The 12573-nt window shown below is 43.8% G+C and overlaps 1 long non-coding RNA gene across 1 annotated transcript; it reads left to right on the top strand.

Annotated features, from left to right (window-relative positions):
* The first annotated feature begins 332 nt into the window (after positions 1-332).
* LOC140578573 (uncharacterized) lies at positions 333-2105 on the top strand. Its single transcript, XR_011982840.1, has 5 exons — positions 333-384; positions 467-578; positions 682-790; positions 986-1056; positions 1158-2105. It is a non-coding gene; the product is annotated as an uncharacterized lncRNA (long non-coding RNA).
* The last annotated feature ends 10468 nt before the right edge of the window (positions 2106-12573 follow it).

Below are 12573 nucleotides of genomic sequence, written 5' to 3'. Positions count from 1 at the left end.
CCACTTTTGTCCTTTGAATTACAGAAGCAAAGGTGTGATTTGCGATTGGTCAGCTTTTACATTACGACATTACGATTTGCATTCTTGGTTATATGTAAACATTTCTTACATTTATTCCTCAGATGAGGTTTCCAGTGGAAGAACTGTGGCTGTGCCCTGTAAACATTGGGGCTCACTGGATTTTAGTGGTTTGGTTAAATTTCTTTAACAGTGCAATATTATTATTATTATTTTTTAACTGCTACATTAATCTGAATATTGTGATGTGCATTTTGTTGTCTTATGACATTTATAGATTGTCAACATGTCTGCCTGGATTCTTGTCTTGGTTGATCCGTTGTCAAATGAAGGTGCCTATGAGCGGAAATTTCTGCGGAACTGGAGGTGCTTATAATTTATATATATATGACTTGTCTTGCATGACTCTATGTTGATGTTAAAATTTCATTATTTGAATAATAATTAGGAATTTCTTGAAGACAACTGACTGTGAGGAGCGGGCAGCAAAGTGGGCTGTGTAAACGATGCAGCACAACAAGCAGCAAGATTGCAGCAGCTGTGGCATTTTAGTGTTGATGGTAAACATTTTTATACTTTCATTTTATGCATTCATAAGTAACTGAACTTTACAGCTAAGACTGTCTGATAGGAATAGTTAGCAGCTAAAATGCCATTTTATAGTTTGCAGAAAATTATCTGGAAACAGGAGACATCAGTGCGGTCCAAACATCTCCACAGGCCGTAACAAAGGCACGATTTGAAGTGGCTTGTGCACTGCTTCAGTGTACAGGTAAATGGCAATGAAGCAAGATCATCAAATCTCAAGTCAGATTTATTGTTTATTACTTTTTAAAGTGATAAACATAGATGCATAATCATTCCACTTTGCAGATTTTCACTTGAACTGTAAGAAATGTAACTTGATTTATTTACTCATACAATATGCAACAGAGTAACAGAACCGTATAAACCCCTCGATTTTTAGGAAATACTGAAGACTACTGTGTTGTGTGCTCCATGCTTGAAAATGATAGAGAAACAAGCATGATCAAAATGGTAAAGTAACATAAAATATTTATTAATGTACTCACTCTCAAAACATGTGACCATTTAATTTGTCTGTATTTTTATGTTTTTGTTTGTTCCTTTTTTTGTAGGTCCAGTGTGATTCATGCAGAAGATGGGCACATTCTAAATGTGCCCAATATGACCCACAGCCCTGCCCGCAGTATTACTGCCCAAAATGTTTTAAAATAAAATAAACTGTCGGGGTGGGATGGGAAGACTGGTGGGGTGGGATGTGTACTCTGTGTTGCTAATCTTTTTTTGTATATAGTTGAAAATCTTAAATTAACAAAAAATTGAACTAAATAATTTACTTAAAACAATTTGTGATTATCATTGGAAGACATTTTTTGGTAGGGAATACTGGCCTATCGAGGTAGGCTACCCTATATTATTAAGTGTCCAGTGTTAATATATCCGAACAGGCTCCCCTCATTCATACATACTGGCCTATCGAGGTAGGCTACCCTATATTATGAAGTGTCCAGTGTTAATATATCCGAACAGGCTCCCCTCATTCCTACATACTTGCCTATCGAGGTAGGCTACCCTATATTATTAAGTGTTGGTGTTAAAATAATGTATCCAAATAGGCTCCCCTTATGTCATTTTATACTGGAAGCACACTGGCTACCCTATATTATTAAGTACAGTTTTATATGTTAAAATTTTTTACATGTCAATAATATATTAATAATTAAAATGCATAAATAAAGATGCCGTAATACGTTATACCTCGAATCGACGGATTCGGCTATCGATTAGCGCTACGGTAGCCTAACTCGACAAAGCAGCTCAACTCGTCAGACTCGGCTATCGATTAGCGCTACGGTAGCCCAACTCGTCAGAACACCGGCTTTTTAAAATGTATCACAAGTGCTAAACAGCGCGTATTCAAATCGCATTCGCATGGTAATTCGCTGAACAACGCAGGTGAAACGCGATCTAGGTAAATCCCCGTCAAAACCAAAGCCAAGCATATCTGCATGCGGCAATGACAACGAAGATGAAGAAGATGCGGACGAAGATTTGGAACCAATTCCCTCTGCCGGTGAGGTGATAGAAATGCTACAAAAAATTCGACAGTAGGGTTCTTTTGTAGGGGATGGACTGTTTTAGACAGCATAAATAATATTGAAGCATTTGTTTTCAAGCAGACTGTTAAAGGCAAAAAGCAACAAAGCATTTTAGACTTTGTAAAAAAACCATATTAACTGCGTGTACGATACATTTCAGAGCTGTCAGAGCGAAATGACTTCTGAATGTAATTTTGACACTGCAGATTTGCTTTTTGTAACAACGGACTACACCCCGCAGGTTTTTTTGTGAGCGATCTTTGTGTTTGCAATGTTGGATAATATAATTAAAGGTTTGTATCGAGAATCGACGGTGGTTTTTATTGTATACTGGTAAATCTCCGCTTTTAGTTGGTGCACATATGCCTTTTGTTGTTAGTGCATTTTTATAGCATGCCGATCGCGTCATCAAGCAAATCACGGCAACGCCAAAAACCCGTGCATGTACATTCTAATTTATTAACGCACATAAATACATTTCAAGCATATCTTAAAACAGTATATTGCCGCCATATTGGTTTTCGGTTATCTCGATCATCGGTTATCTCGACGCTTTTTGGCAACCCCCTAGGCCGGCGACATAACCGGGTTCGAGTATATTAGTTAGGCCAACGTACACTAAAAAGTAAACGCACTGATAGCTACACTGGGATTCTTGCTTTAAGAATTTTTGAAACAAATTTTAGTACAGTATAATTTAAAATTTTAGATATTCATTGGCGGGCCAATCTAAATAGTACGGCGGGCCAACCTTGGCCCGCGGGCCCCACTTTGGGCACCCCTGCTTTAGAGGATAGTGGCATTATAACTTTCCACACAGAAAGCACCTCTGGGATGGACTATTCAAATCTTGATGATACCCTGCCTGTCTCTCAAGAACAGTCATTTGATTCACCTTTGCCTTCTTCCATGGATATCTGGCAGGAACAAGCCTATCACAGAGAAAGAGCAAAGAAAATTATTGTTCTTCATCGTGGACAGATTCTGAAGGAACTTATTCAAGTTTTTTCTGAGGCGAGTATTATGGAAGATAAAATTTACTTTCAAGTTATTCTTCCTAATGGAAAGCTTGAAAAGGCGGTGGATGATGGAGGAGTTTTGAGGGATGTACTTTCAGAGTTTTGGCATGACTTTTATGAGCAATGCACTATGGGAAATGGCTTCAAAGTGCCATACTTAAGGCATGATTTCGATAAACAAGAATGGGAGAGTGTAGGCCGAATAATCACATTTGGCTGGCAAAAAGAGAAATATCTTCCTGTAAAACTTGCGCCAGTAATTCTAGAGCAGGCTGTGACGTATCGGTAGGGAACCAAGAGGACACTGGCGCGGAAACCGGTGCAAGGAGTTTTAATAGAGCAAGACAAAAACACAGTCCAAAGACCGAGAGGTCTACTGGCGAACGTATCGCTCGTAAACGAGGAAAGGAGCAGGCGGGATCGATGTCGTGGAACGGGCTGGGGTCGGGCGATGTGCGGAATCGGTCTTGGGGCTGGGCTGGTCTCGTAGTCGGTGAACAGGCGAAGGTCAGGCGATCAGTGTCGGGCATCAAGGGGCTAGGACAGAAAACTCGGAGTCTAAAACGGTAGAGCAAAATGGTCAGGAAACACGGAGAGGCAGAAAACAGGAAAACGCTTGAACTCTGGAATACTCCTAGAAGATCTCGCATGAGGGTGCAAGAGCGGACGGCTGATATAGTCCCTCCCATCCGGAACAAAAGCAGCAACAGCTGGGGGTGGGTGGATGTGCCGAGAACCGGAGAAACCGGACTGCCCGGTATAGTGGTGTCTGATTGACAGATCAAAAACAACGGGGAGGGCAGGAGCGAGGAATCCCCGACGGCGTGGTTGTCGTGACGTCAGTCGGGGACTCCCCGGGGTTGATCCGTGACAGAACCCCCCCCCCGACGACCGCCACCAGGCGGAGGACCAAGCCCCCCATCAGGATGGTCCCGTCGGAAATCAGCGATGAGGGAGGGGTCCAGTATGTGCCGAGCCGGCACCCAAGAGCGCTCCTCCGGGCCGTATCCCTCCCAATCCACCAAGTACTGCAGGCCACGACCTCGGCGACGAGCAGCCAGCAGGCGATGCAATGTAAAAACCTTTCCGCCACCTATTACCCTTGGCGGCGGAGGAGGAAGAGCAGGAGAGGCCAGGGGACTGACAGCATGAGGTTTCAGCAGGGAGACATGGAAAGTGGGGTGAATCCTACGCATAGCAGCCGGGAGCCGAAGACGTACGGCAGAGGGATTAATGATCTTCGTAATAGGGAAAGGTCCCACGAAGCGTGAAGCCAACTTCCGGGACACCACGTGTAAGGGAAGATCCCTGGCGTTCAGCCAGACCCGTTGCCCAACCCGCAAGGAAGGTGCCCGGGACCGACGTCGGTTGGCGTACCTCTCCATCCGGGCTCTGGAGCGTAGTAAGGACGTCCTGGCAATCCTCCAGGTGCGATGGCAACGGTGTAAAAACTGGTGCACTGAAGGGACCGTGACTTCTGTCTCCAGGGATGGGAACAGAGGCGGTTGGTACCCTAAACAGGAGTGGAAGGGAGAAAGGCCAGTAGAGGAGACCGGCAACGAATTATGGGCGTATTCTGCCCAGGACAGGTAGGAACTCCACGTGGTGGGGGTGTGGGAGGCCAGACAACGTAGCATCCGTTCCAGGTCCTGATTGAGCCATTCCGTCTGACCATTAGACTGGGGATGGAAACCAGAGGACAGGCTCGCTGTGGCCCCAAGCAGCCTGCAAAACTCCCTCCAAAAACGAGACACGAATTGTGGCCCTCTGTCGGACACGATATCCACAGGCAACCCATGGAGCCGAAACACGTGATCGATCAGTAGTTGCGCTGTCCCCTTAGCAGAGGGCAATCCAGGAATGGGGATGAAATGGGCTGCCTTAGAGAACCGGTCCACCACAGTAAGGACCCCAGTGTATCCCCGGGAGGGGGGAAGACCGGTCACGAAATCCACCGCCAAATGAGACCAGGGACGTCTAGGGATGGGAAGAGGCAGTAAGAACCCTGTTGGGGCTCGCGAAGGGTTCTTATTCCGGGCACAGGTCTCACACGCGGCCACAAAACGGCGAATGTCCTGGAGCATGGACGGCAACCAAGACCTCTGCCCAATAAGAGCCCGAGTGCGGTGAACCCCTGAATGGCAGGCCAGGAGAGAGGAGTGTCCCCATTGAAGGACTCGGGAGCGCAAAAACTCAGGTACGAACAAGTACGCAGAAGGACACCCCTCTGGTGCTTTAATGAGTGGTTGGACCGCCCGGACTGCCTCCTCGATCCCCCACGTGACGGCTCCCACAAAGCATGCCGTAGGTAAAATGCGGCTGGTCCTCTCCTCCACCTCACCCGCTTCGTGCTGACGGGACAGGGCGTCCGGTTTGCCGTTCTTGGAGCCGGGCCTGTAGGTGATACTAAAGTGGAAGCGGTTGAAGAACATGGACCATCTAGCTTGGCGGGCGTTGAGTCGGCGAGCGGACCGCAGGTACTCCAGGGCCCTCATTTATCAACCGTTCTTACGCACAGATTTGTGCGTATTTTTTGCGTGAGAACATTTTCACGCAAAGTGTGGAATTTACCATCTTGTACTTATACTTAGAAATGTTCTTAAATATAAGAACAGCTCCGACCATGCGTACGCACAGAATCTAGTGGTAGAACAGGGGAAATGCAATATTGAAAGTCTCAGTTATCCACGCGTGTTCTTCATTTAAAAATTATATATACTCAATAAGTAATTATGTTTGTTGAGAAACAGCTTTGTCGCTTAATTGGTGTTAGAACCTATAACAGAGACCTGTGACCGATGGGTATATGAAAATGTAGCATGGCTGATCTGGCTTTATTAGAAGATTTGGCAAACCGTGCACTCCGGAGGGAACGCGTCTTCCGAGAGCGCACTGATCTGCTTGGTGAGAGTTCAGAGTGGCTTCTGAGCAGATACCGCTTCCCGAAAGAGATCCCTTTATGCCGTGATTTGGGACCTTTTTTGGAGCGACAGACCAACCGCACGAATCCTATTCCAGTCCAAATTCAATTATTGTCAACCCTGGGATTTTTAGCCACCGGCACTTTCCAACGTGAGATTGGAGACAGATCGGGCATTTCACAGCCAACACTGAGCCGGATTATGCCCTCCGTGTTGAATGCCATCATTTCCCTGAGCCCAAAATACATCCAGTTTCCTTGGACAAATCAACAACAAGCCATAATCAAACAAGAATTTTACGCAATTGCGGGATTTCCAAATACCATAGGAGCACTAGATTGCACACACATTGCAATAAAAACACCATCACAATACGAATTTAATTATGTCAATAGAAAAGGGTTTCATTCCATTAATGTTCAAGTAATTGCTGATGCTCATTTAAGCATTTTAAATTTTGTGGCCTGGAGGAACGCATGATTCATTTATCGTGCGAAACAGCTCAGTTGGAGTGCGTCTCGAGAGAGGTGATGTTGAGGATGGATGGCTTATTGGCACTGGCGTGCACAGATAGAGAGGAGGTGGTGCTGAAGCACTTGCCCTTTTGCCCTCAGTCCAAAAAAGTGCCCTTTTGAAAGACGTGATTTTTTTTTTTTTTTAAAGCTGCGCGATTTAAAAAGGTGTGAAAATAATGGCTTGATTTGTGCCCCTTCTTCACCCGAACCCGACACCCGAACCCTGTCGCTTTTTCACTGTCACCGTGTCACGTGAACACGCTTGCAGTTCATTTGTTGTGAGGCGTGTAGCAGCGGCATGACATAGGACTACTTGGAGTAGGCATAGTAGGCTAACTATAGCGACTGGGAGCCACGGCGGACAACACGGCAGCTCTTTCCCTTCCCAACCAGTCAGGTAACCCATGAATCGAGTGAAATTATTCTGTTTGCCCTCTAAGACCAACCTGCAATTGTTTTGTTGTGAAGTAGCCTGTCAGAAACTGCACATGACAAACTTTGCCAGCTTGCCCCCTCCATCCATCCATATGGATAAACAAAAAAACGACACATTTAAAATGTAACCTAAACCATTTAGGCAACCCCACTCTCCATCAATTCCGACCTTTTTGCATACACTATTGAAAATATCACGTTATGCTATAGGCTACATGCCGTTAGGCAGAGGGCTCTTTTGAGCCCATTTTTCGTTACAAATTTTAGGATGATCTCACGGAAATCTGTGAATAAATACAAAGTTTTCAAACTGAAGTCAGTGACGGGAAGACATCACACTTTTTAGAGATGGAACTGCAGAAAAACCTAAAACCTTGACATGATTATGAATAATAGAATTATGGACGTTTCTCCGTTTTTGTGGATTAGCCTTTCCATAACTAACGTCAACTACTGTCCTACTTTGGTAAGATTGAAATTAATGTCTTTGACTGTCTTTAGTAGGTGTCTCCTGTGAGAAAGTTAGAACACCGTCCAACTGTCTAAAGATGCAGTCTTTAGCCTAACTGGTTGTTACTGACTCAGCGATGCTCGCAGACATTTACGCACTGTGTTGTGACCTGATTGTGACAGAACAGTGACGTTGTTATTGGTAGTTTGAAGGGTACGGTGTTGGGGGTGCATGTTAAAAGTTTTGAGAAGCACTGGTTAGACATGTTAATTTTTTTTGGTGTAACATATTGGCAACATTAACACATTAATTTGCTAAAGGAAAAATAGGCAGTTCCCAATTGCCTGTGAAAACGACCATTCTGCCCTGTTCTTGTAATGACCACAGTCAGTCTAATTCGTTCTCATACATTTTGGTCTATTTATTTACTAATTTCAGCAAGCATAATGCCTAGGAAAGAGAGGCTGAGAAAGGAGAAAGAAAGGGATCTACAACAGGCAGCCCAGGGAAGCAGTTCTCTGCTCTCCTGGATGAAAGCAAAGGAAAATGAAGATGAAAGGTCAGAGTCAAGGGCAGAGTCAGGTTCTATTTTAATGTTTTAATGTAATCTGCTCCTTGCAGTTAATTCTATTGAAAAATCTTAAAAGCTGTTCACACTTAGTTTTTAATGAACTTAATCAGCAGGCATTGAGCTAACTATTATTTTGTACCTACGAAAGTTATTTCTATGTTACAAGACTTGCAGTATGGGTTATTATTAAAACTATCTGTTTAAGCTTATTATTATGATAAATAATAATACTATTATTATTATTATTGTTCCATTGTAGTCAGTCACAGCAGGGAAGCAGCTCTATGCCATCTACCAGCATAGCAGATGAGGGAGATATAGAAACAGATGAAGCCGCGACCAATGCAGCAACAGGTTCAGTTAGGCCTACAGACACTGATGTAGTGCTCTCTGAAGACCACAATGAGGAAGAACAGATCGATCACATAATGTCAAAGTTAGCAGCTTTACAATACCCAACAGATCCAACACACATCCATACATTTAAAATAAAGCGCAATGACAGATACGTTTCAATGTGCTGCAATGTGGGCCCATGTCAGCTTGATATACCTTACCCAAAAACTGAGGGGAGATCATTCCAGAAACAGTGGTTTTCTGCTAATGTGTGGCTGGAATACTCACCCACTGCTAATTCAATGCATTGTTTTAGTTGTCGGCTTTTCCTCTCGGATGAAAAATATAAAAGCAGAACAGCCTGGACAACTGATGGCATCAGAAAGTGGAGTACTGCTCTTGAAAAAATCAAACAACACTCCAGCGCAGAGATGCACATGACAAGCATGGTTAGATGGATCAATTTCCAGAAAAAGGCCCTTCAGTCTGCATTTGATGTTTCAGACGTAAAAGGGGTGGAAGTTAGAGAGCGAGAGAGGCAGACAAACAAAGAAATCCTGACAAGATTAATTGACCTAACAGTGTATCTTGCACGTCAGGGACAAGCATTCCGAGGTCATGATGAGAGTGAGTCCAGTGATAACCGTGGCAATTTTCGTGAATTAGTCAATGTATTTTCCCGCTACGATAGTGTGCTGAAAATGCATTTGGAAAAAATTGCCACAGTTAAAGCCACCAAGACAAGGCCCCAGGTGTCACTGCTTTCCAACAGAAGTCAAAATGACATCATTGCAGCACTAGGAACTTACATCAGGAAGGAGATACAACGTGAAATAAAAGAGGCTGAAATGTATTCCATTCTACTTGATGAAACCTCTGATGTTTCACACAAAGAGCAAGTGTCATTTGTTGTGCGATATTTTCATCATATGCAAATAAAGGAGAGATTCATCGAAGTGTGCAATGTTGATACAACTACAGGCCAGGAGCTGGAGAATACAGTGTTCTTGCTTCTGCAAAAGAATGGCCTAGAGATGAAGAACATGTATGGTCAAGGCTATGATGGAGCAGCCAACATGAGTGGCATGTATAAAGGTCTCCAAGCTAGAATCCGTGCACACAATGAGAAGGCCCTCTATGTGCACTGCAAAGCCCATTGCCTCAATTTGGTACTAGTGGAGGCATCAAAGTCCAGCAAGCATTTTGTGACATTTTTCAACTTGGTGGAGAAATTGTATGCCTTTTGCTCAGGCTCCCCAAAGCGTCATGCTGCCTTGGTCAAATTTCAGGAGTCTCTCTTTCCTGGACAACGTGTTATGGAGCTCCAGCAGCTGTCAGATACTCGATGGGCTTGCAGGGAAAAAGCACTGAAGGCACTTCAGAGAAATTTGAAAGCCATTTTGATGCTCCTTGATGACATCAGTGACAGTGACCCACCTAACCTGGCCCAAGGTGATGCTCAGATGTACAGAAATGCCATTAATTTTATGTTCATTCTCTGCATGGAAATCACCACACCAGTATTCGAAGTCACTGCTTTGGCATCAGATTCTCTGCAGGAAGAAGGGTTGGACCATTCCACTGCCTACAAGGTAATTGATGGTGTGCTTCACACATTGCAAACCATGAGGTCTGAGGAGAAATTTGGAGAGATATTTAGATGTGCATCAGAGAAGGCAGAGAGTTTCAACATTCCAGTACCTACCGTGGTGCCTGATCAGGAGAGAAAGCGGAAAGTTCCAGTGCGTTTCCAACACAGCACCACAGTGTCTCAAGTAGGTGCTCAGTTTGAGTCAGTGGAGGCATATTTCAGGAGTGGTGTATATTTCACCTTTCTGGACATCATGACTGGGGAACTGAACAGGAGGTTCAAAGGGGACAATACTGGAAGCCCAACGGCCAGAATCATTCAGTCCTTCCCTTAACTGTGCATGCTAACTGGGTAGGCCCACCAAACCCAGAAGCCATTGAAGCTGTCCACATCCTCTGTGAATTCTATGGAGAAGATGAGGACCAGCTCAAAACAGAATTAAAGGTCTTCCACTCCAGCTTTAGTTCAAAAGACCTCAGAGAAATATTTCTGATACTGAGGGAAAACAATGGCCAGCTGATCTTTCCTGCCTTTGTCAAAATGATTCAGATCTACGCAACACTACCAGTGACAACTGCGACAGTTGAAAGATCCTTTTCAAAGCTAAAAATAATCAAAAATAAACTAAGAAGTTTGTGTGGAGAAGAAAGGTTGTCTGATCTCCTCTTGTTGGCCATTGAGAAAGATGTGGAGATCAATTACAACGAGGTCATCAACATCTACAAAGACATGGCACCAAGAAGGATGCTTCTTTAGAGCAGTACACTCCATTTAATGGACACTTGAGAATATGTATGTATATAGTTTAGAGTTGGATACAGATTTTATCTTTTTGTGGTGTGATTTTTGATTTTTAGAGAATGTTTTGAAATAAAAGTCAAATTGCATTTAACCTGTGCGTTTTTTTTATTATAAAAAGAAAAGGTTTTCCACATATGCAAAAAGTGCCCTTTTTTCCCCCTGGAGCACTTGCCCCCCAAAATGTCTGTGCACGCCACTGCTTATTGGTGAGTGTGACAGTTTTTAAAAATGTTATTGCTTGAGCAATTATATCCAACAGTTATTGTAACCTTATGTTTTAGATGATCAAGGTTATGCATTGAAGCCGTGGCTCATGACTCCGATATCAAACCCAGCGACCGCTCAGGAGCAAAATTATAACAGAGCCCATGCGCAGACGAGATCCACAGTGAAGCGCGCAATAGGTCTCCTGAAAGGTCGATGGCTGTTTGTCAAACGTCGGAGGTACCTTGCAATATCGACCTGAAAAGGTATGCCGCATAATCATGGCTTGTTGTGTACTCCACAACTTGGCCATCAGAAAAGGCATCCCTCTGCCGGAACCCCCAATACAAGACCCCCCCATGCCTGACGCAGAGCCTCCTCCACCGCCCAATGCTGCTGCCATTCAGGCAAGAGCGAGGATAATTCAGAGATTTTAGGTAATCAAACAGCACATTAATTGATGGAAAAAAAAACTATTTTTTGCAACTTAAACTGGTAACACTTTATTTACCATGTATGATGCACATGCAGCAATTTGTTTAAGAGATTCCTTGATCTCAACAAAAACATTGTTCAGCGTTACTAACTGCTGCTTCAGTTCGTTGATCGACTTGATTGTCTCCTCTTGATTTCTTAGGACCGTGTCAGTCAACACCTTTGGCTCCCGACGCACTGACGGCCCCTGCACCGGCTGCTCGACCCGTGGCTGCTCCTCCTGTGTGACCATGGGACTTGGCACAGCTTCTGTATTAAAACAAACATTTTACTTTGACAGAATATTTCTAGTAAAATCTCAGTTTATTTTTTAAGTGTCACATCAAGCGCCTGATTTCATTATATAGTTTAAAAGGATGTTGTTACACTTTGAAATAAAAGGTTTGCAAACTGTTTGATTTACCTTCATTATGGAAACTGGATGGTCCTGCTTGATCTGTTGGTGAAGCCAGGTTGTCACTGTCTCCGTGCGTACTGATGCCAGACAAAGCAGTGTCTCCAATAATGCTGGCAACACGCATGTCAAACGTCGTCAGCTCTGTAGTGATCTGTCCACCCCCGGTAGCAGATCTGTCCCGTCTGTATGCCGAGACACGTTTTTTTGTATTTAGTTTGATATCGAACCATTTTTTTTTAATTTCTGACGGGGACCTCCCTTCTGACCCGTCACTTTCTCCCAGGCAGTATTCTTTTTTTTATTGGTTACCCCGGAGCTGAGAGAACCAAACAGCAATGTTTGGTTCATTTCGACCTCGGCAACGAGAACCTCGATCTCACTGTCACTAAAGTTTCTTTTTTTTGCTCTCTTTGCCATTATTTTCGGGGGAAAAACAAGGATTTTCTGCATGGTTTTTAAAGGACGTGGTGTTACCAAATATGGTCAATTGAGGGCGTTTCTGAATGCAAATGACTATGAACGGGCACGAGTACCTGAGTAAGAACATATGGGATTTATCAACAGTTGATTACTTACAAACATGCGTACGACTGGCCTCCACACGTTTGATAAATCCGGATTTTTTTTGTACTTATGAACATTCTAAATTTCATTCGTAGGATTCGATTTAGGACAGTTTCTACGAACGGTTGATAA

This window comes from Paramormyrops kingsleyae, chromosome 15 (assembly GCF_048594095.1).
Source record: "Paramormyrops kingsleyae isolate MSU_618 chromosome 15, PKINGS_0.4, whole genome shotgun sequence".
Taxonomy (NCBI): domain Eukaryota; kingdom Metazoa; phylum Chordata; class Actinopteri; order Osteoglossiformes; family Mormyridae; genus Paramormyrops; species Paramormyrops kingsleyae.
This window is presented reverse-complemented; position numbering and strand designations above follow the sequence as displayed.